Source organism: Equus caballus, chromosome 17 (assembly GCF_041296265.1).
Source record: "Equus caballus isolate H_3958 breed thoroughbred chromosome 17, TB-T2T, whole genome shotgun sequence".
Lineage (NCBI taxonomy): Eukaryota > Metazoa > Chordata > Mammalia > Perissodactyla > Equidae > Equus > Equus caballus.
Window position 1 is genome coordinate 15,732,088 of NC_091700.1, and position 23,074 is coordinate 15,755,161.

Sequence of the window (23,074 nt, forward strand, 5' to 3'; positions counted from 1 at the left end):
TTTGGACAAGATTTCAAGGTTTAACACATTACAGTGCAGATGCAGATCCCAGTATCACAGAACGTGAAAAACACTGAGTCCTGCCAAATGTCTTAAAACACTAATTATGGATCCTCACAATCTCTTGGCCTGTTTTCTCAGATGAGGGAAAACCCAGCGTGAAAAACCGTTGATGAGATGTCTGCAGAGGAGGACTACGTCTGGTCTTTAAAGCCGGGACCTATCCCAGTAGATTCTGAGTCAGTGGGTCCAGAGTAGGCCTTGAGCGTCTCTGTTCTTTTCCAAAGCCCCACAGGCTACACTTCCGTGCCCTTGGAGTTGGGAAGTACAGTCATGCCCTACATCGGGACGTTTCAGTCAACAACGGGGGTCCCATCAGATTAGTCCCATATGGCCTAGGTGTGTAGGAGGCTCTGCCATCCAGGTTTAGGAACTCCGTGGTGTTTGCACAGTCTCGAGATTGCCTGACCATGACACACTCCTCAGAACTCATCCCCACTGTTAAGCAAAGCATGACTATACCGCCTTGGATTCTCCACGGTCCCAGACCTGAACTGTTTAGATGACTGCACACGCAGAGGGCACCGTGTCTGAGGCAGAGAGCAGCTGGAATCACAAAAGCTCTCGACAGAGAGTCAAGGAAAGGCGTGCTCTGCTTACACGACTCTCTACTTTTCTCTGGTCTGAACCATTTCCTAGCTAATCTGCTTTTTTTAACCGAGCAGCTTTGCCAAAAAAAAAAAAAAAGAAAAAACACAAAGTTACCAACAAACACTAAACAAACCAATATAAACAATACATATTAAATAAGCCTAACCCTACTATGCTACTGAAAAGGCTTTTATTTCCCTGGGATAATTTGGACAGCATTAGATTGTTTTACATACTCACGGAGCACCAAGCTACCTCGGCAAATTGTGCTGGACAAAATCGAGTCCTTTCGAGTGCATCCGCCGTGCAGCCCGTGAAATCTTTAGGACACTGGGGCCAATGCCAATGGGGGGACAAAGGGAGCCTTCACCATAGCTGCCGCGTGGTATCTTCGATGAGATGCAATGAGCAGTTGTGAGAAGTGAACGCACCAAGAGGGAGGGGACTACCCTAGCCTCCGGATCCTAAGCGCCCGGTCAAAGCCCACGAAATGCTCAGACAAACTTGGTAGACGCACCTGACAAAGTCTCACTTCTTTTGTACCTAGCAAAGACAACAAGAATAGCCTAAGCAGCTCGTAGCAAGTGGGATCACGAGTCCTCAAATCTATGGCACCGTCTTTTAGCTACTTCTGGAACCATATTCGGGCCAAACATCTCAATAAGCTTGCCTGCAGATTTGACTCTTGGGCTTCTTGAACCGTGCTGGTGCACTGGCACCTCACCCCCACCAGTCGCAGCCTTTTTCGGCGTCTAACCCCAGGACCAACCTAAGACTTTGCTGTCACAAAGCCAAACCGCAAGGGCACAACTGGCCACCACATGTGGGCGGGTACTTATAACATTTTCACTTCATCGAGAATGGTCGCCGGAAAAGGCCCAAATGAACCAGGGAGCAGAGGATGGCGTGACACATGTGGGGGCAACGACCCATCACTCGTTACTAAGCGTTGGGCCCGTTTCGCTGCGGATTGTGAGTAGTGAAATCCAACCAGCGCCCACACAGAGCTGACCAACTCAGTTCACATGCACATCCCTAAATGAAAGGAAAAGGAACCCTATCCTGGGTCTGACTCACGAGACAACAGCCCGCACGTCATCAAAAAAAAGACAAATCAGCTGCGTTCCATTGCCCCACCATAATGGCTGCACACATATAAGAAAGAACAACTTGAGCCCAATTGCCCAAACAACGCTCTGCTCTAGTGTGGGACGTGGCCCTACTTGCCTCGACCGACCGACATCAATGCAGTAGCTACGGGTTGCTAACATTTCGAACGCCTGTGGGCGCTTTCTGCCCGCACCTGGCTCGCGGAGAATTAAAAAACAATGCACACAACCCTCTAAAACGGTTGCAAACCTGTCCCACGGCAATCCACCAAGCTGGAAAAAATACGCCGTGGACTGCCAGCGATCGGGTCTCCGATGGTACTAGCTTGAAAGTCAAATGAAACGCGTTAGCTCCGAGCCTGTCGGAAAGCTGCACATAAGGCGATCCTTCGGGCATTTTCCTACCACACGGACATACCAAGCCGCCGTTCTAGCACCCCCTACCTTCACTCCCGAAATCGGTAGCTAATCACCGCGGCACCTTACACAAGATTAACCATAGGCTCTGGGGTGGAAACCTTCACTGCCTCCACAAAATGGCAGTGTAGGACAGGCACTCTTGCAAGCCCCAACCTCACGGTGCAAAACAATCAGCAAAAGCCCTGTGTGAGTTCAATATCTGACAGCTTCATTGCGGTGAGGTTGGGTCACTGAGTGTGCGCTCCGCAACGGAGAACTTCCCAAGGCCCCAGTCTGACTAAAGTGGGGAGCACCCCCACCCCCTGGAGATGGCACAGGCGCAACTTTGGCCCTCTTAAACCAATTGACGATTTTTTCTATACACCCAGACGAATCCCCTTAAAGAGGGTAGAGCAGCTGCCCTACAAGACGCACTAATGCTTGTCAACACCACCAGTTCCCCCGACGTTAGCACGAACGGCAAATTCCCTCGATCAGCAACAGCAACCCTTCGTCATCAGCCCAAAAAGCTCTTCCCTACTCCACTAGATTGCATCGGACAAACTGTGCTTTCATACACAAGAGGGCACGATGAGCGAAGCCAAAAACGCCTCCACCTCTTTCTCAAACAGCAAACACACTTCGGCGAATGATTTAGCGGTCCAGCACGACGGGAAGTACCCTGGCAGCAAACGCTCTACCTCGATGGGCCCCTGGATCAGGATTCTCCAGCGTGCTATCCGCGGAGAACGATCCCTAGGGTTGGAGTCAGGCAAACGGTCAATAGATCATAGCCCAACCGCTTCGAAACAAGCTCTTTCAGGAACTCCCTGTATAAAAATCAGAACATCTTCAACCTCCTCTATCTAAAATCTGGGAAAAGTTTTTCTACCTACACGGGATTAACTGTTAAGAACCACCTTTTGCTCCTTCACCGACCCAAGGGGCAAGAGTGCCTACCAGCCAGGCAGCCCTAGCCTGGCTGCAAGCACAGCTTCTCACTCCTTCCAAGACAACAACTCCGACTTGGCGACTTCAATTCATCCCCAACCAACATGGGACAAAGCCAGCCCCCTGTCATCCCGATCCAGCAACAACAAGATGCACGAATGGGCAGTTAACGGACGAAAGCAACTTGTTGCTCTGGTTCCTAACAGCAAATTCGTGGTGCATACTCCCTATAAAGTCCTGACCAAGAGTGGGCCTATTTCTACAGTCATTTAAGACTTTACCACGGCCCAGAGGGAAGGCACAGTGCTTAAACGCCCTCAAATACAGTAGAAACCCACTGCACGAGATGCCATTCTCTGTCCAGCCTCTTATCCTCATCTGGGCCAGCCCTTCTGACTCTCAAGAGCAAACCTGGCGCAGGTCGCCCATCAGGCCACAAAAGAACTCATCCAAAGCCCGGAGCTGCACCATTCCTCTCCTAGTGAAGCAAAAAGATATCCCTTTGCTCCAACTCCCACTACAAGAAAATCCTCTATAATGTTCACAAAACTTATTGAATTTTCTGGGCTAGCTCTAGCCCAGACCAAGGTTCACCACCGACTACTGAAACGGGCCACTGGAACAGGCGCTTGAAGCTCCGCACACTCATGCCCTCTGGACTGTGCGGAGACTTGAAGAGCAGTGAGGGTTTGGGACCATAAACACTTGCAAGCTACGCGAGACGCCACATAACGGACTTTCTTTTATGCCAGGCGCGTCGTACCCTCCAGAAGGATATCTCCCTCCCACCTGAGAGCCAGTTAAGACAGGGAACGACTCACCATCCTGTGACTGTCTATGACTCCGCCCCAGTACTTTGCTCGGCCTCAGAAAGACCGACACCACTTATGCATTCAAAGACCCAATGCCATGAAAAAGACAAGTATGGTGGCGAGCAATGAATCACCAAAGCCTGCCTCTCCCTTGACCCCCCGAAACCAGAAATCTATGCAGCTGTCAGTCCATGCCCGGCGCCACTACCTCGGTTCTCAAAGGGCAATGGGACCGCTGGACTGCTACCTCTGCTGAACCTACTCCTTTAATGGCTCTGGTTCTCCTCAGATTGCGAAGAGTTAGGGTCTCTCAGTTTTGAAGACTCGGCAATTTCCCTCAATGAACAAAATATTCAAAGTCACAATTCTGGAGGATTTCACCTTGCCACTTCGTTAAGTCATGAGTCTAGTCGGCGCTCAGGGCGCCTGCTTAAGCCAATAGGCATTCCGGGCTTACGCGCACAGCCTCTCATAAACTCTTGTTCCCAGTACGTGAGATTCAGGATCCGGCTTCCAGGACACAACACCTCATGCAAGAAGGTACGGATCATATTGCCATGGGCAGCAGACGCCGACAGCCCTACTGCTTTAACCACGATGGGGTGTTCCCTGCCTGGGACAAAAACCCCCTCAAATGCCATGCCGTTCTATCTCAATTCAACGATTGCAGGCACACTTCCCCACTTCCCCGCAGCATCGCTTTCACCACAACGGAAAAGTCCCAAAGAACACCCAATAGCCATGTTACTAGGCGTGTGGCACATTCTTTTCTTTTGACAGCTAGTTGGGGCGGACGTCACACCGGGAGAGATGATTTCAACGCAGGGCCCCAAGAGAAGGCCTATGATGCTGACCCACTAAAACTCCTTCGGGAAGATCGAACTTGTAACGAACTGCATTACCAGCGCAAAGGAAAAACGAGTTAAACTCTTACTTCACTCCCAGCAAATAAGAAAAACGGTTCACTGCTACAAACGCAAGTCAAGCAAAAAACCTCCAGGGCAAAGGCCACTTGAATCGCCTCTTCCCTAGGAGGTCACCCGGTCAGACCGAACTTTCTTCCAGGTAGTTCCGCCCGCTCAGCTCCTAAAAAGCAATGAACGCCTACAAACCTCCAAGTGATAACCTTCCTGCCTAAGAGAGTAGAATTGTGCAATGGCTTGGACTTTGCGAGTGGGACTGATCAACCCCAATCACATTTGCTGATTTGAATCAACAGCCTGCACCTTGGCGGCCAAGAAGCTGGAGACGTTCAGCAGAACCCCCCGCTGTAGTGCTTCGCGGGGCTGGTTCTAATACTGGACTTGGGGGCGAACCACAAGCTTAAGTGAAGGGACAGCAGAATACTATCACGGAACCTTCGGTTCCGCGATTCTGGTAGCCCAACGCCGGAACCCGCTTGGTCAACTTAACTGCCGAAATAATCAGTACGCATGCTCCTTAGAACTCCGCCGACTGAGAGAGAACAGCTGAGGCTGGTTGAGTGCCATCTGTTGAACGTTTCGAACCGAGCCCAGTGTACGTATGCTAGAGTCTACACTCACAGGGACGGCACAAGGTTTTTCAAGACTGTGTTTCATCCTACCGCATTACCGGGGGAGAGGAAACAGAGTGACTCAGCAAGCCAGAAATCAAACCCACAGGTGGGGATCTAATGAGAGAATCGGGGCACAGGGAAAACGCCGCATCTTACTGCAATGAATTCGGTAAACCCTGTGTGCCCGAGCGTTGTCGAATGAGGAATGATGTGCAACAAGGGGCGCACTCAAGCCAGTGACCTACTAGGATACAGAGTCGAAAGAAACTTGCCTGGGCTCCACTGACCCGCCCTATCATGAAGGTGCCCATCAAAGGAGACTCAGGCTTGAAAGACCGCCCAGCTGACAAAGTCGCCGGTGCACAAGACTTTCACGTGACAGCTAGGTCCCACTTCAAGTCATAACGTAAATGCACTCTGGGACCGCCCACATGCTTGGGACCTTCGCGGAGCGGGAAGGTGCGCTGACAGGGACGCAGGGTCCCCGCTACGCTCGCTCTCGGGGAACTGCAGCCTCCTCCCTCGGCTTTCACTTGAATGTCACACCCGAAACCATGCAACGTCTACAAGCAAACATAGGCAGTGTGCTCTTTGACATCAGTCTTAGCAGCCTATTTTCAAGTACCACGTCTGACTGGGCAAGGGAAACAAAATACAAAATGAACAAACGGGACTACATCAAAGTCAAAAAACATCCTCTGCACCGCAAAGGAAACCATCCACAAAACCAAAACACAACCTAACAACTGGGAGAAGATTCTTGCAAACCGTATATCGGATAAGGGGTTAATATCCAAAACACAGAAAGAACTCATACATCTCAACAGCAAAAAACATCAACAACCCAATTGAAAAGGCGGGCAAAAGATCTGAGCAGTGATTTCTCCAAAGAAGGTATACGGATGGCCAACAGGCATATGGAAAGGGACTCAACATCCTTAGCGATCAGAGAAATGCAAATCACAACTACAAGGAGATGTCCCCTTACTCTGGTCAGAATGGCTCTAATTAACAAGACAAGAGACAAGTGTCGGAGAGGATGTGCAGAGAAGGGAACTCTCCTGCACTGCTGGTGGGGAGGGCAGACTGGGTGCAGCCACTACGGAAAGCAGGATGGAGTATCCTCAGAAAACTAAGAATACATCTACCATATGTATGATCCAGCTAGCCCACTGCTGGCTATTCATCCAAAGAACTTGAAAACACCAATGCAGAGGGACACATGCACCCCTAGGCTCACTGCAGCATTATTCACAACAGCCAAAACTTGGAAGCAACCTAGGTGCCCATCAAGGGAAGAATGGATAAAGAAGATGTGGTATGTATACACAATGGAATGCCACTCGGCCCTAAGAAATGATGAGATCCGCCCATTTGTGACAACGTCGATGGACCTTGAGGGTATTATGTGAAGTGAAATAAATCAGAGGGACAAAGTCAAACACCGTGTGATCTCACTCATAAGGAGAAGATAAAAACAACGACAAACGCACACAGAGCAAAGGAGATTGCATTGGTGGTTACCATAGGGGAGGGGGGAGGGGAGAGAGCCAAAGGGGTGATGAGGCTCACATGTGAGGTGACGGACTATCATTAGTTTTCGGGTGGTGAACACGATGTAATCTACACAGAATTCAAAATATATTACAACGTACATCTGAAAGCTATATCATCTTAGGATCCACTGTTACTGCAATAAAATAAAATAAAATAAAATAAAATAAAATAAAATAAAATAAAATAAAATAAAAAAGTGTAGGAGCCTCAAGAGGCTAACAGGCTTTTGAAAAGTTATTCCAGGGATTTTATGGCTTAGCTCAGGGCGGCAGACACCAGCCTGAGACACAGCTGTGGCACAGCTACTAACTTCAACTAAACTGTATTCCGACTGGAGGGAAATCAAAACTACTGCAATCATAATTTCTTGAAGGCTTCACTTTGTGCCAGATCCTGTGCCGACTGCTTTGCACCAACTGTCTCATTTAATCCTCACATCCAAAAGGCAGGTTACCGTTATTCTCCCCATTGTCAAGGTGAGGAGGCGGAAGCAGAAAGATGGCAATCTGCCTGGAATTCACAGAAGGATTCTCTAGGTATTGACATGACTTTTGGACAAGATTTCAAGGTTTTAACACATTACAGTGCAGATGCAGATCCCAGTATCACAGAACGTGAAAAACACTGAGTCCTGCCAAATGTCTTAAAACACTAATTTGGATCCTCACAATCTCTTGGCCTGTTTTCTCAGATGAGGGGAAAACCCAGCGTGAAAAACCGTTGATGAGATGTCTGCAGAGGAGGGACTACGTCTGGTCTTTAAAGCCGGGACCTATCCCAGTAGATTCTGAGTCAGTGGGTCCAGAGTAGGCCTTGAGCGTCTCTGTTCTTTTCCAAAGCCCCACAGGCTACACTTCCGTGCCCTTGGAGTTGGGAAGTACAGTCATGCCCTACATCGGGACGTTTCAGTCAACAACGGGGGTCCCATCAGATTAGTCCCATATGGCCTAGGTGTGTAGGAGGCTCTGCCATCCAGGTTTAGGAACTCCGTGGTGTTTGCACAGTCTCGAGATTGCCTGACCATGACACACTCCTCAGAACTCATCCCCACTGTTAAGCAAAGCATGACTATACCGCCTTGGATTCTCCACGGTCCCAGACCTGAACTGTTTAGATGACTGCAACACGCAGAGGGCACCGTGTCTGAGGCAGAGAGCAGCTGGAATCACAAAAGCTCTCGACAGAGAGTCAAGGAAAGGCGTGCTGCTGCTTACACGACTCTCTACTTTTCTCTGGGTCTGAACCATTTCCTAGCTAATCTGCTTTTTTTAACCGAGCAGCTTTGCCAAAAAAAAAAAAAAAAGAAAAAACACAAAGTTACCAACAAACACTAAACAAACCAATATAAACAATACATATTAAATAAGCCTAACCCTACTATGCTACTGAAAAGGCTTTTATTTCCCTGGGATAATTTGGACAGCATTAGATTGTTTTACCAAGAGCAGCCAAGTCGAGGCAGATTATTTCTAATTCCACAGTGCTGCAGATGCGGTCAGTAGCAACTGCAAGCCGGAAAGGAAACAAAACAAAACAAAGTTGGGTGTAATCCATTCAAGTTCACACGTTTCACCAGGGACAGCCCTCCAAGCCTTGAATAGTTAGGTATGCATTTAGCCATTTCTTTAATCAACCACTACTAACGCCTGCTAAAGGCCAGACACTGCTCTAAGTACTTTACGGATATGAAATATCCTCTCACCTTTACACTCACCTATGGAGTGTGTATGATAATCATCCCCGTTTTACAGATCAGGAAACTGACACACAGAATGGTACAGTAACTTGCCCGAGTTCACACAGCCCGTAGGTGGCAGAGCCAGGACCCATGTGACAGAGTCTGGCTCCAGAGTCCACGTTCTGAATCACCACGCTTAGTCCCCAAAAACCTAGAGAAAGCGCCAGCCTCAATCGAAAAGTTTTCTTTTCCCCACCCTACAGTCCCTACGCGGCGGCCCCAGTCTCCAGGGCATGCTTTCAGCTCCTCTGACAGGCCCTACTCCTCCCTTGCCCTGTCCCAACACTCTCCCGCACAGGTCCTCCTTTTCTTTTAGGCATCTGCTCTCAGCTTCAACATCACTGCCTAAGTCACCAAGTCTAACAGGAAATGCCGTCTTTCTCAACACTCAACACAAAATTGCTTTTACGTATCTCCTAGGTAATTGGTTGCTGCCTGTCTGTCCTTTCCAACCAGGCTGTGAGGGCCAGTACGTCAAACAGCCTGTCAGTCTTGCTCACCAAGTGTCCAGACCACTGAACACGCACCGACCAGAGGAAAGGAAGGACTTGTCCCAAAGTCAACTCTCCAGACTTTCTGTGCAAGGAGGGAACGAACGGAGCACCCTCCAGCCTCACGCTTTCTCTTCCATGCTTTCAAGTGTGGGGCACATACCTCTGCTCACAACGCTCCCCGGACAGCCCCCACTGCACCCCTAACAGGTAGACTTCTGCACAGTCACGGGCTTTGGAAAGCACTGGCTCTGCACACAAATCTTACGTGGCCCTCGACAGGCCACTTCCCCTGAACCGGCCTGAGCTTCAGGCCCACAACAGGCTTCGTGAAAACCCCAACGGAACGTAGCCTCGAAAAGAGGGAGACCCGCACTCCTCAGAACGCCTCGAGACCAGTGTCCTTATCGACTTCGCGTCTGTCCTTCCAAGAAGCCAAGACCACGGCTGGCGCTTCAGCGCCCGACTCCCGGGCACCGCATGCCCAGGCTGGCCCCTGGGCAGGTGCCCGGCACACACCGCCCGTTCCACGAACGCCTCAAGCGCACGAAGAGACCCCCTCGCTCCCCGCGCCGCACAGCTGTCCCGCGACCTGACGGGCACCTCTCGGCGCACAAGCCTATTCCTCAGGGACACGCTCGCCTCCCACCAGCCCCCAGGCCCACGCCCCCCAGGTACCTCTCTCAGATGGAATCCTCTTCGCAGGCGCCCTGGTCGTCCGTGTCCGGCGAGCAGGAAGAGCGGGAGCTGAAGGACGGCCTCCTCAGGCTAGCGGCCGTGGCTGTGCACGGCCCGGGCTGCTGTGCCCAGCGGGGACGCGGAGCGCCGTCCACGGACGCCGGGGGGAACGGACGAGCCCGGCCCGGGAGAGAGCAGCACAGCGCGGCCGGACTCCGCCGGGGCTCGGCTCTGGGCAGGCAGGCGCGGCTCGCCGACGCCTCCCACGCCTCCCAGGACGGCGGCCCAGCAGCCGCGCGCTCCTCTCCTCTCCTCGCGCGCTGCGCGCGCGCGCGCGCCGCCGCCCAGACGCTGCCCGGCCGTTGCCCCGCCCCCCCCCCTCCGGCGGTGGACTGCGGACAGCGACGGGGACACCCTCCTGGGAGAACTCCTGCGGCCCCGCCCACATGCTTGGGACCTTCGCGGAGCGGGAAGGTGCGCTGACAGGGACGCAGGGTCCCCGCTACGCTCGCTCTCGGGGAACTGCAGCCTCCTCCCTCGGCTTTCACTTGAATGTCACACCCGAAACCATGCAACGTCTACAAGCAAACATAGGCAGTGTGCTCTTTGACATCAGTCTTAGCAGCCTATTTTCAAGTACCACGTCTGACTGGGCAAGGGAAACAAAATACAAAATGAACAAACGGGACTACATCAAAGTCAAAAAACATCCTCTGCACCGCAAAGGAAACCATCCACAAAACCAAAACACAACCTAACAACTGGGAGAAGATTCTTGCAAACCGTATATCGGATAAGGGGTTAATATCCAAAACACAGAAAGAACTCATACATCTCAACAGCAAAAAACATCAACAACCCAATTGAAAAGGCGGGCAAAAGATCTGAGCAGTGATTTCTCCAAAGAAGGTATACGGATGGCCAACAGGCATATGGAAAGGGACTCAACATCCTTAGCGATCAGAGAAATGCAAATCACAACTACAAGGAGATGTCCCCTTACTCTGGTCAGAATGGCTCTAATTAACAAGACAAGAGACAAGTGTCGGAGAGGATGTGCAGAGAAGGGAACTCTCCTGCACTGCTGGTGGGAGGGCAGACTGGTGCAGCCACTACGGAAAGCAGGATGGAGTATCCTCAGAAAACTAAGAATACATCTACCATATGTATGATCCAGCTAGCCCACTGCTGGCTATTCATCCAAAGAACTTGAAAACACCAATGCAGAGGGACACATGCACCCCTAGGCTCACTGCAGCATTATTCACAACAGCCAAAACTTGGAAGCAACCTAGGTGCCCATCAAGGGAAGAATGGATAAAGAAGATGTGGTATGTATACACAATGGAATGCCACTCGGCCCTAAGAAATGATGAGATCCGCCCATTTGTGACAACGTCGATGGACCTTGAGGGTATTATGTGAAGTGAAATAAATCAGAGGGACAAAGTCAAACACCGTGTGATCTCACTCATAAGGAGAAGATAAAAACAACGACAAACGCACACAGAGCAAAGGAGATTGCATTGGTGGTTACCATAGGGGGAGGGGGGAGGGGAGAGAGCCAAAGGGGTGATGAGGCTCACATGTGAGGTGACGGACTATCATTAGTTTTCGGGTGGTGAACACGATGTAATCTACACAGAATTCAAAATATATTACAACGTACATCTGAAAGCTATATCATCTTAGGATCCACTGTTACTGCAATAAAATAAAATAAAATAAAATAAAATAAAATAAAATAAAATAAAATAAAATAAAATAAAAAAGTGTAGGAGCCTCAAGAGGCTAACAGGCTTTTGAAAAGTTATTCCAGGGATTTTTATGGCTTAGCTCAGGGCGGCAGACACCAGCCTGAGACACAGCTGTGGCACAGCTACTAACTTCAACTAAACTGTATTCCGACTGGAGGGAAATCAAAACTACTGCAATCATAATTTCTTGAAGGCTTCACTTTGTGCCAGATCCTGTGCCGACTGCTTTGCACCAACTGTCTCATTTAATCCTCACATCCAAAAGGCAGGTTACCGTTATTCTCCCCATTGTCAAGGTGAGGAGGCGGAAGCAGAAAGATGGCAATCTGCCTGGAATTCACAGAAGGATTCTCTAGGTAATGACATGACTTTTGGACAAGATTTCAAGGTTTAACACATTACAGTGCAGATGCAGATCCCAGTATCACAGAACGTGAAAAACACTGAGTCCTGCCAAATGTCTTAAAACACTAATTATGGATCCTCACAATCTCTTGGCCTGTTTTCTCAGATGAGGGAAAACCCAGCGTGAAAAACCGTTGATGAGATGTCTGCAGAGGAGGACTACGTCTGGTCTTTAAAGCCGGGAACTATCCCAGTAGATTCTGAGTCAGTGGGTCCAGAGTAGGCCTTGAGCGTCTCTGTTCTTTTCCAAAGCCCCACAGGCTACACTTCCGTGCCCTTGGAGTTGGGAAGTACAGTCATGCCCTACATCGGGACGTTTCAGTCAACAACGGGGGTCCCATCAGATTAGTCCCATATGGCCTAGGTGTGTAGGAGGCTCTGCCATCCAGGTTTAGGAACTCCGTGGTGTTTGCACAGTCTCGAGATTGCCTGACCATGACACACTCCTCAGAACTCATCCCCACTGTTAAGCAAAGCATGACTATACCGCCTTGGATTCTCCACGGTCCCAGACCTGAACTGTTTAGATGACTGCACACGCAGAGGGCACCGTGTCTGAGGCAGAGAGCAGCTGGAATCACAAAAGCTCTCGACAGAGAGTCAAGGAAAGGCGTGCTCTGCTTACACGACTCTCTACTTTTCTCTGGGTCTGAACCATTTCCTAGCTAATCTGCTTTTTTTAACCGAGCAGCTTTGCCAAAAAAAAAAAAAAAGAAAAAACACAAAGTTACCAACAAACACTAAACAAACCAATATAAACAATACATATTAAATAAGCCTAACCCTACTATGCTACTGAAAAGGCTTTTATTTCCCTGGGATAATTTGGACAGCATTAGATTGTTTTACCAAGAGCAGCCAAGTCGAGGCAGATTATTTCTAATTCCACAGTGCTGCAGATGCGGTCAGTAGCAACTGCAAGCCGGAAAGGAAACAAAACAAAACAAAGTTGGGTGTAATCCATTCAAGTTCACACGTTTCACCAGGGACAGCCTCCAAGCCTTGAATAGTTAGGTATGCATTTAGCCATTTCTTTAATCAACCACTACTAACGCCTGCTAAAGGCCAGACACTGCTCTAAGTACTTTACGGATATGAAATATCCTCTCACCTTTACACTCACCTATGGAGTGTGTATGATAATCATCCCCGTTTTACAGATCAGGAAACTGACACACAGAATGGTACAGTAACTTGCCCGAGTTCACACAGCCCGTAGGTGGCAGAGCCAGGACCCATGTGACAGAGTCTGGCTCCAGAGTCCACGTTCTGAATCACCACGCTCAGTCCCCAAAAACCTAGAGAAAGCGCCAGCCTCAATCGAAAAGTTTTCTTTTCCCCACCCTACAGTCCCTACGCGGCGGCCCCAGTCTCCAGGGCATGCTTTCAGCTCCTCTGACAGGCCCTACTCCTCCCTTGCCCTGTCCCAACACTCTCCCGCACAGGTCCTCCTTTTCTTTTAGGCATCTGCTCTCAGCTTCAACATCACTGCCTGAGTCACCAAGTCTAACAGGAAATGCCGTCTTTCTCAACACTCAACACAAAATTGCTTTTACGTATCTCCTAGGTAATTGGTTGCTGCCTGTCTGTCCTTTCCAACCAGGCTGTGAGGGCCAGTACGTCAAACAGCCTGTCAGTCTTGCTCACCAAGTGTCCAGACCACTGAACACGCACCGACCAGAGGAAAGGAAGGACTTGTCCCAAAGTCAACTCTCCAGACTTTCTGTGCAAGGAGGGAACGAACGGAGCACCCTCCAGCCTCACGCTTTCTCTTCCATGCTTTCAAGTGTGGGGCACATACCTCTGCTCACAACGCTCCCCGGACAGCCCCCACTGCACCCCTAACAGGTAGACTTCTGCACAGTCACGGGCTTTGGAAAGCACTGGCTCTGCACACAAATCTTACGTGGCCCTCGACAGGCCACTTCCCCTGAACCGGCCTGAGCTTCAGGCCCACAACAGGCTTCGTGAAAACCCCAACGGAACGTAGCCTCGAAAAGAGGGAGACCCGCACTCCTCAGAACGCCTCGAGACCAGTGTCCTTATCGACTTCGCGTCTGTCCTTCCAAGAAGCCAAGACCACGGCTGGCGCTTCAGCGCCCGACTCCCGGGCACCGCATGCCCAGGCTGGCCCCTGGGCAGGTGCCCGGCACACACCGCCCGTTCCACGAACGCCTCAAGCGCACGAAGAGACCCCCTCGCTCCCCGCGCCGCACAGCTGTCCCGCGACCTGACGGGCACCTCTCGGCGCACAAGCCTATTCCTCAGGGACACGCTCGCCTCCCACCAGCCCCCAGGCCCACGCCCCCCAGGTACCTCTCTCAGATGGAATCCTCTTCGCAGGCGCCCTGGTCGTCCGTGTCCGGCGAGCAGGAAGAGCGGGAGCTGAAGGACGGCCTCCTCAGGCTAGCGGCCGTGGCTGTGCACGGCCCGGGCTGCTGTGCCCAGCGGGGACGCGGAGCGCCGTCCACGGACGCCGGGGGAACGGACGAGCCCGGCCCGGGAGAGAGCAGCACAGCGCGGCCGGACTCCGCCGGGCTCGGCTCTGGGCAGGCAGGCGCGGCTCGCCGACGCCTCCCACGCCTCCCAGGACGGCGGCCCAGCAGCCGCGCGCTCCTCTCCTCTCCTCGCGCGCGCGCGCGCGCGCCGCCGCCCAGACGCTGCCCGGCCGTTGCCCCGCCCCCCCCCCCTCCGGCGGTGGACTGCGGACAGCGACGGGGACACCCTCCTGGGAGAACTCCTGCGGCCCCGCCCACATGCTTGGGACCTTCGCGGAGCGGGAAGGTGCGCTGACAGGGACGCAGGGTCCCCGCTACGCTCGCTCTCGGGGAACTGCAGCCTCCTCCCTCGGCTTTCACTTGAATGTCACACCCGAAACCATGCAACGTCTACAAGCAAACATAGGCAGTGTGCTCTTTGACATCAGTCTTAGCAGCCTATTTTCAAGTACCACGTCTGACTGGGCAAGGGAAACAAAATACAAAATGAACAAACGGGACTACATCAAAGTCAAAAAACATCCTCTGCACCGCAAAGGAAACCATCCACAAAACCAAAACACAACCTAACAACTGGGAGAAGATTCTTGCAAACCGTATATCGGATAAGGGGTTAATATCCAAAACACAGAAAGAACTCATACATCTCAACAGCAAAAAACATCAACAACCCAATTGAAAAGGCGGGCAAAAGATCTGAGCAGTGATTTCTCCAAAGAAGGTATACGGATGGCCAACAGGCATATGGAAAGGGACTCAACATCCTTAGCGATCAGAGAAATGCAAATCACAACTACAAGGAGATGTCCCCTTACTCTGGTCAGAATGGCTCTAATTAACAAGACAAGAGACAAGTGTCGGAGAGGATGTGCAGAGAAGGGAACTCTCCTGCACTGCTGGTGGGAGGGCAGACTGGTGCAGCCACTACGGAAAGCAGGATGGAGTATCCTCAGAAAACTAAGAATACATCTACCATATGTATGATCCAGCTAGCCCACTGCTGGCTATTCATCCAAAGAACTTGAAAACACCAATGCAGAGGGACACATGCACCCCTAGGCTCACTGCAGCATTATTCACAACAGCCAAAACTTGGAAGCAACCTAGGTGCCCATCAAGGGAAGAATGGATAAAGAAGATGTGGTATGTATACACAATGGAATGCCACTCGGCCCTAAGAAATGATGAGATCCGCCCATTTGTGACAACGTCGATGGACCTTGAGGGTATTATGTGAAGTGAAATAAATCAGAGGGACAAAGTCAAACACCGTGTGATCTCACTCATAAGGAGAAGATAAAAACAACGACAAACGCACACAGAGCAAAGGAGATTGCATTGGTGGTTACCATAGGGGGAGGGGGGAGGGGAGAGAGCCAAAGGGGTGATGAGGCTCACATGTGAGGTGACGGACTATCATTAGTTTTCGGGTGGTGAACACGATGTAATCTACACAGAATTCAAAATATATTTCAACGTACATCTGAAAGCTATATCATCTTAGGATCCACTGTTACTGCAATAAAATAAAATAAAATAAAATAAAATAAAATAAAATAAAATAAAAAAGTGTAGGAGCCTCAAGAGGCTAACAGGCTTTTGAAAAGTTATTCCAGGGATTTTTATGGCTTAGCTCAGGGCGGCAGACACCAGCCTGAGACACAGCTGTGGCACAGCTACTAACTTCAACTAAACTGTATTCCGACTGGAGGGAAATCAAAACTACTGCAATCATAATTTCTTGAAGGCTTCACTTTGTGCCAGATCCTGTGCCGACTGCTTTGCACCAACTGTCTCATTTAATCCTCACATCCAAAAGGCAGGTTACCGTTATTCTCCCCATTGTCAAGGTGAGGAGGCGGAAGCAGAAAGATGGCAATCTGCCTGGAATTCACAGAAGGATTCTCTAGGTAATGACATGACTTTTGGACAAGATTTCAAGGTTTAACACATTACAGTGCAGATGCAGATCCCAGTATCACAGAACGTGAAAAACACTGAGTCCTGCCAAATGTCTTAAAACACTAATTATGGATCCTCACAATCTCTTGGCCTGTTTTCTCAGATGAGGGAAAACCCAGCGTGAAAAACCGTTGATGAGATGTCTGCAGAGGAGGACTACGTCTGGTCTTTAAAGCCGGGACCTATCCCAGTAGATTCTGAGTCAGTGGGTCCAGAGTAGGCCTTGAGCGTCTCTGTTCTTTTCCAAAGCCCCACAGGCTACACTTCCGTGCCCTTGGAGTTGGGAAGTACAGTCATGCCCTACATCGGGACGTTTCAGTCAACAACGGGGGTCCCATCAGATTAGTCCCATATGGCCTAGGTGTGTAGGAGGCTCTGCCATCCAGGTTTAGGAACTCCGTGGTGTTTGCACAGTCTCGAGATTGCCTGACCATGACACACTCCTCAGAACTCATCCCCACTGTTAAGCAAAGCATGACTATACCGCCTTGGATTCTCCACGGTCCCAGACCTGAACTGTTTAGATGACTGCACACGCAGAGGGCACCGTGTCTGAGGCAGAGAGCAGCTGGAATCACAAAAGCTCTCGACAGAGAGTCAAGGAAAGGCGTGCTCTGCTTACACGACTCTCTACTTTTCTCTGGGTCTGAACCATTTCCTAGCTAATCTGCTTTTTTTAACCGAGCAGCTTTGCCAAAAAAAAAAAAAAAAGAAAAAACACAAAGTTACCAACAAACACTAAACAAACCAATATAAACAATACATATTAAATAAGCCTAACCCTACTATGCTACTGAAAAGGCTTTTATTTCCCTGGGATAATTTGGACAGCATTAGATTGTTTTACCAAGAGCAGCCAAGTCGAGGCAGATTATTTCTAATTCCACAGTGCTGCAGATGCGGTCAGTAGCAACTGCAAGCCGGAAAGGAAACAAAACAAAACAAAGTTGGGTGTAATCCATTCAAGTTCACACGTTTCACCAGGGACAGCCTCCAAGCCTTGAATAGTTAGGTATGCATTTAGCCATTTCTTTAATCAACCACTACTAACGCCTGCTAAAGGCCAGACACTGCTCTAAGTACTTTACGGATATGAAATATCCTCTCACCTTTACACTCACCTATGGAGTGTGTATGATAATCATCCCCGTTTTACAGATCAGGAAACTGACACACAGAATGGTACAGTAACTTGCCCGAGTTCACACAGCCCGTAGGTGGCAGAGCCAGGACCCATGTGACAGAGTCTGGCTCCAGAGTCCACGTTCTGAATCACCACGCTCAGTCCCCAAAAACCTAGAGAAAGCGCCAGCCTCAATCGAAAAGTTTTCTTTTCCCCACCCTACAGTCCCTACGCGGCGGCCCCAGTCTCCAGGGCATGCTTTCAGCTCCTCTGACAGGCCCTACTCCTCCCTTGCCCTGTCCCAACACTCTCCCGCACAGGTCCTCCTTTTCTTTTAGGCATCTGCTCTCAGCTTCAACATCACTGCCTGAGTCACCAAGTCTAACAGGAAATGCCGTCTTTCTCAACACTCAACACAAAATTGCTTTTACGTATCTCCTAGGTAATTGGTTGCTGCCTGTCTGTCCTTTCCAACCAGGCTGTGAGGGCCAGTACGTCAAACAGCCTGTCAGTCTTGCTCACCAAGTGTCCAGACCACTGAACACGCACCGACCAGAGGAAAGGAAGGACTTGTCCCAAAGTCAACTCTCCAGACTTTCTGTGCAAGGAGGGAACGAACGGAGCACCCTCCAGCCTCACGCTTTCTCTTCCATGCTTTCAAGTGTGGGGCACATACCTCTGCTCACAACGCTCCCCGGACAGCCCCCACTGCACCCCTAACAGGTAGACTTCTGCACAGTCACGGGCTTTGGAAAGCACTGGCTCTGCACACAAATCTTACGTGGCCCTCGACAGGCCACTTCCCCTGAACCGGCCTGAGCTTCAGGCCCACAACAGGCTTCGTGAAAACCCCAACGGAACGTAGCCTCGAAAAGAGGGAGACCCGCACTCCTCAGAACGCCTCGAGACCAGTGTCCTTATCGACTTCGCGTCTGTCCTTCCAAGAAGCCAAGACCACGGCTGGCGCTTCAGCGCCCGACTCCCGGGCACCGCATGCCCAGGCTGGCCCCTGGGCAGGTGCCCGGCACACACCGCCCGTTCCACGAACGCCTCAAGCGCACGAAGAGACCCCCTCGCTCCCCGCGCCGCACAGCTGTCCCGCGACCTGACGGGCACCTCTCGGCGCACAAGCCTATTCCTCAGGGACACGCTCGCCTCCCACCAGCCCCCAGGCCCACGCCCCCCAGGTACCTCTCTCAGATGGAATCCTCTTCGCAGGCGCCCTGGTCGTCCGTGTCCGGCGAGCAGGAAGAGCGGGAGCTGAAGGACGGCCTCCTCAGGCTAGCGGCCGTGGCTGTGCACGGCCCGGGCTGCTGTGCCCAGCGGGGACGCGGAGCGCCGTCCACGGACGCCGGGGGAACGGACGAGCCCGGCCCGGGAGAGAGCAGCACAGCGCGGCCGGACTCCGCCGGGCTCGGCTCTGGGCAGGCAGGCGCGGCTCGCCGACGCCTCCCACGCCTCCCAGGACGGCGGCCCAGCAGCCGCGCGCTCCTCTCCTCTCCTCGCGCGCGCGCGCGCGCGCCGCCGCCCAGACGCTGCCCGGCCGTTGCCCCGCCCCCCCCCCCTCCGGCGGTGGACTGCGGACAGCGACGGGGACACCCTCCTGGGAGAACTCCTGCGGCCCCGCCCACATGCTTGGGACCTTCGCGGAGCGGGAAGGTGCGCTGACAGGGACGCAGGGTCCCCGCTACGCTCGCTCTCGGGGAACTGCAGCCTCCTCCCTCGGCTTTCACTTGAATGTCACACCCGAAACCATGCAACGTCTACAAGCAAACATAGGCAGTGTGCTCTTTGACATCAGTCTTAGCAGCCTATTTTCAAGTACCACGTCTGACTGGGCAAGGGAAACAAAATACAAAATGAACAAACGGGACTACATCAAAGTCAAAAAACATCCTCTGCACCGCAAAGGAAACCATCCACAAAACCAAAACACAACCTAACAACTGGGAGAAGATTCTTGCAAACCGTATATCGGATAAGGGGTTAATATCCAAAACACAGAAAGAACTCATACATCTCAACAGCAAAAAACATCAACAACCCAATTGAAAAGGCGGGCAAAAGATCTGAGCAGTGATTTCTCCAAAGAAGGTATACGGATGGCCAACAGGCATATGGAAAGGGACTCAACATCCTTAGCGATCAGAGAAATGCAAATCACAACTACAAGGAGATGTCCCCTTACTCTGGTCAGAATGGCTCTAATTAACAAGACAAGAGACAAGTGTCGGAGAGGATGTGCAGAGAAGGGAACTCTCCTGCACTGCTGGTGGGAGGGCAGACTGGTGCAGCCACTACGGAAAGCAGGATGGAGTATCCTCAGAAAACTAAGAATACATCTACCATATGTATGATCCAGCTAGCCCACTGCTGGCTATTCATCCAAAGAACTTGAAAACACCAATGCAGAGGGACACATGCACCCCTAGGCTCACTGCAGCATTATTCACAACAGCCAAAACTTGGAAGCAACCTAGGTGCCCATCAAGGGAAGAATGGATAAAGAAGATGTGGTATGTATACACAATGGAATGCCACTCGGCCCTAAGAAATGATGAGATCCGCCCATTTGTGACAACGTCGATGGACCTTGAGGGTATTATGTGAAGTGAAATAAATCAGAGGGACAAAGTCAAACACCGTGTGATCTCACTCATAAGGAGAAGATAAAAACAACGACAAACGCACACAGAGCAAAGGAGATTGCATTGGTGGTTACCATAGGGGGAGGGGGGAGGGGAGAGAGCCAAAGGGGTGATGAGGCTCACATGTGAGGTGACGGACTATCATTAGTTTTCGGGTGGTGAACACGATGTAATCTACACAGAATTCAAAATATATTTCAACGTACATCTGAAAGCTATATCATCTTAGGATCCACTGTTACTGCAATAAAATAAAATAAAATAAAATAAAATAAAATAAAATAAAATAAAAAAGTGTAGGAGCCTCAAGAGGCTAACAGGCTTTTGAAAAGTTATTCCAGGGATTTTTATGGCTTAGCTCAGGGCGGCAGACACCAGCCTGAGACACAGCTGTGGCACAGCTACTAACTTCAACTAAACTGTATTCCGACTGGAGGGAAATCAAAACTACTGCAATCATAATTTCTTGAAGGCTTCACTTTGTGCCAGATCCTGTGCCGACTGCTTTGCACCAACTGTCTCATTTAATCCTCACATCCAAAAGGCAGGTTACCGTTATTCTCCCCATTGTCAAGGTGAGGAGGCGGAAGCAGAAAGATGGCAATCTGCCTGGAATTCACAGAAGGATTCTCTAGGTAATGACATGACTTTTGGACAAGATTTCAAGGTTTAACACATTACAGTGCAGATGCAGATCCCAGTATCACAGAACGTGAAAAACACTGAGTCCTGCCAAATGTCTTAAAACACTAATTATGGATCCTCACAATCTCTTGGCCTGTTTTCTCAGATGAGGGAAAACCCAGCGTGAAAAACCGTTGATGAGATGTCTGCAGAGGAGGACTACGTCTGGTCTTTAAAGCCGGGACCTATCCCAGTAGATTCTGAGTCAGTGGGTCCAGAGTAGGCCTTGAGCGTCTCTGTTCTTTTCCAAAGCCCCACAGGCTACACTTCCGTGCCCTTGGAGTTGGGAAGTACAGTCATGCCCTACATCGGGACGTTTCAGTCAACAACGGGGGTCCCATCAGATTAGTCCCATATGGCCTAGGTGTGTAGGAGGCTCTGCCATCCAGGTTTAGGAACTCCGTGGTGTTTGCACAGTCTCGAGATTGCCTGACCATGACACACTCCTCAGAACTCATCCCCACTGTTAAGCAAAGCATGACTATACCGCCTTGGATTCTCCACGGTCCCAGACCTGAACTGTTTAGATGACTGCACACGCAGAGGGCACCGTGTCTGAGGCAGAGAGCAGCTGGAATCACAAAAGCTCTCGACAGAGAGTCAAGGAAAGGCGTGCTCTGCTTACGCGACTCTCTACTTTTCTCTGGGTCTGAACCATTTCCTAGCTAATCTGCTTTTTTTAACCGAGCAGCTTTGCCAAAAAAAAAAAAAAAGAAAAAACACAAAGTTACCAACAAACACTAAACAAACCAATATAAACAATACATATTAAATAAGCCTAACCCTACTATGCTACTGAAAAGGCTTTTATTTCCCTGGGATAATTTGGACAGCATTAGATTGTTTTACCAAGAGCAGCCAAGTCGAGGCAGATTATTTCTAATTCCACAGTGCTGCAGATGCGGTCAGTAGCAACTGCAAGCCGGAAAGGAAACAAAACAAAACAAAGTTGGGTGTAATCCATTCAAGTTCACACGTTTCACCAGGGACAGCCTCCAAGCCTTGAATAGTTAGGTATGCATTTAGCCATTTCTTTAATCAACCACTACTAACGCCTGCTAAAGGCCAGACACTGCTCTAAGTACTTTACGGATATGAAATATCCTCTCACCTTTACACTCACCTATGGAGTGTGTATGATAATCATCCCCGTTTTACAGATCAGGAAACTGACACACAGAATGGTACAGTAACTTGCCCGAGTTCACACAGCCCGTAGGTGGCAGAGCCAGGACCCATGTGACAGAGTCTGGCTCCAGAGTCCACGTTCTGAATCACCACGCTTAGTCCCCAAAAACCTAGAGAAAGCGCCAGCCTCAATCGAAAAGTTTTCTTTTCCCCACCCTACAGTCCCTACGCGGCGGCCCCAGTCTCCAGGGCATGCTTTCAGCTCCTCTGACAGGCCCTACTCCTCCCTTGCCCTGTCCCAACACTCTCCCGCACAGGTCCTCCTTTTCTTTTAGGCATCTGCTCTCAGCTTCAACATCACTGCCTAAGTCACCAAGTCTAACAGGAAATGCCGTCTTTCTCAACACTCAACACAAAATTGCTTTTACGTATCTCCTAGGTAATTGGTTGCTGCCTGTCTGTCCTTTCCAACCAGGCTGTGAGGGCCAGTACGTCAAACAGCCTGTCAGTCTTGCTCACCAAGTGTCCAGACCACTGAACACGCACCGACCAGAGGAAAGGAAGGACTTGTCCCAAAGTCAACTCTCCAGACTTTCTGTGCAAGGAGGGAACGAACGGAGCACCCTCCAGCCTCACGCTTTCTCTTCCATGCTTTCAAGTGTGGGGCACATACCTCTGCTCACAACGCTCCCCGGACAGCCCCCACTGCACCCCTAACAGGTAGACTTCTGCACAGTCACGGGCTTTGGAAAGCACTGGCTCTGCACACAAATCTTACGTGGCCCTCGACAGGCCACTTCCCCTGAACCGGCCTGAGCTTCAGGCCCACAACAGGCTTCGTGAAAACCCCAACGGAACGTAGCCTCGAAAAGAGGGAGACCCGCACTCCTCAGAACGCCTCGAGACCAGTGTCCTTATCGACTTCGCGTCTGTCCTTCCAAGAAGC

At 50.7% G+C, this 23,074-nt stretch overlaps 1 pseudogene; it reads left to right on the forward strand.

Annotated features, from left to right (window-relative positions):
• Nucleotides 1-5,756: 5,756 nt before the first annotated feature.
• The window catches only part of LOC138918606 (transcriptional protein SWT1-like), a 33,866-nt pseudogene continuing 16,548 nt past the window's right edge, over nt 5,757-23,074 (forward strand).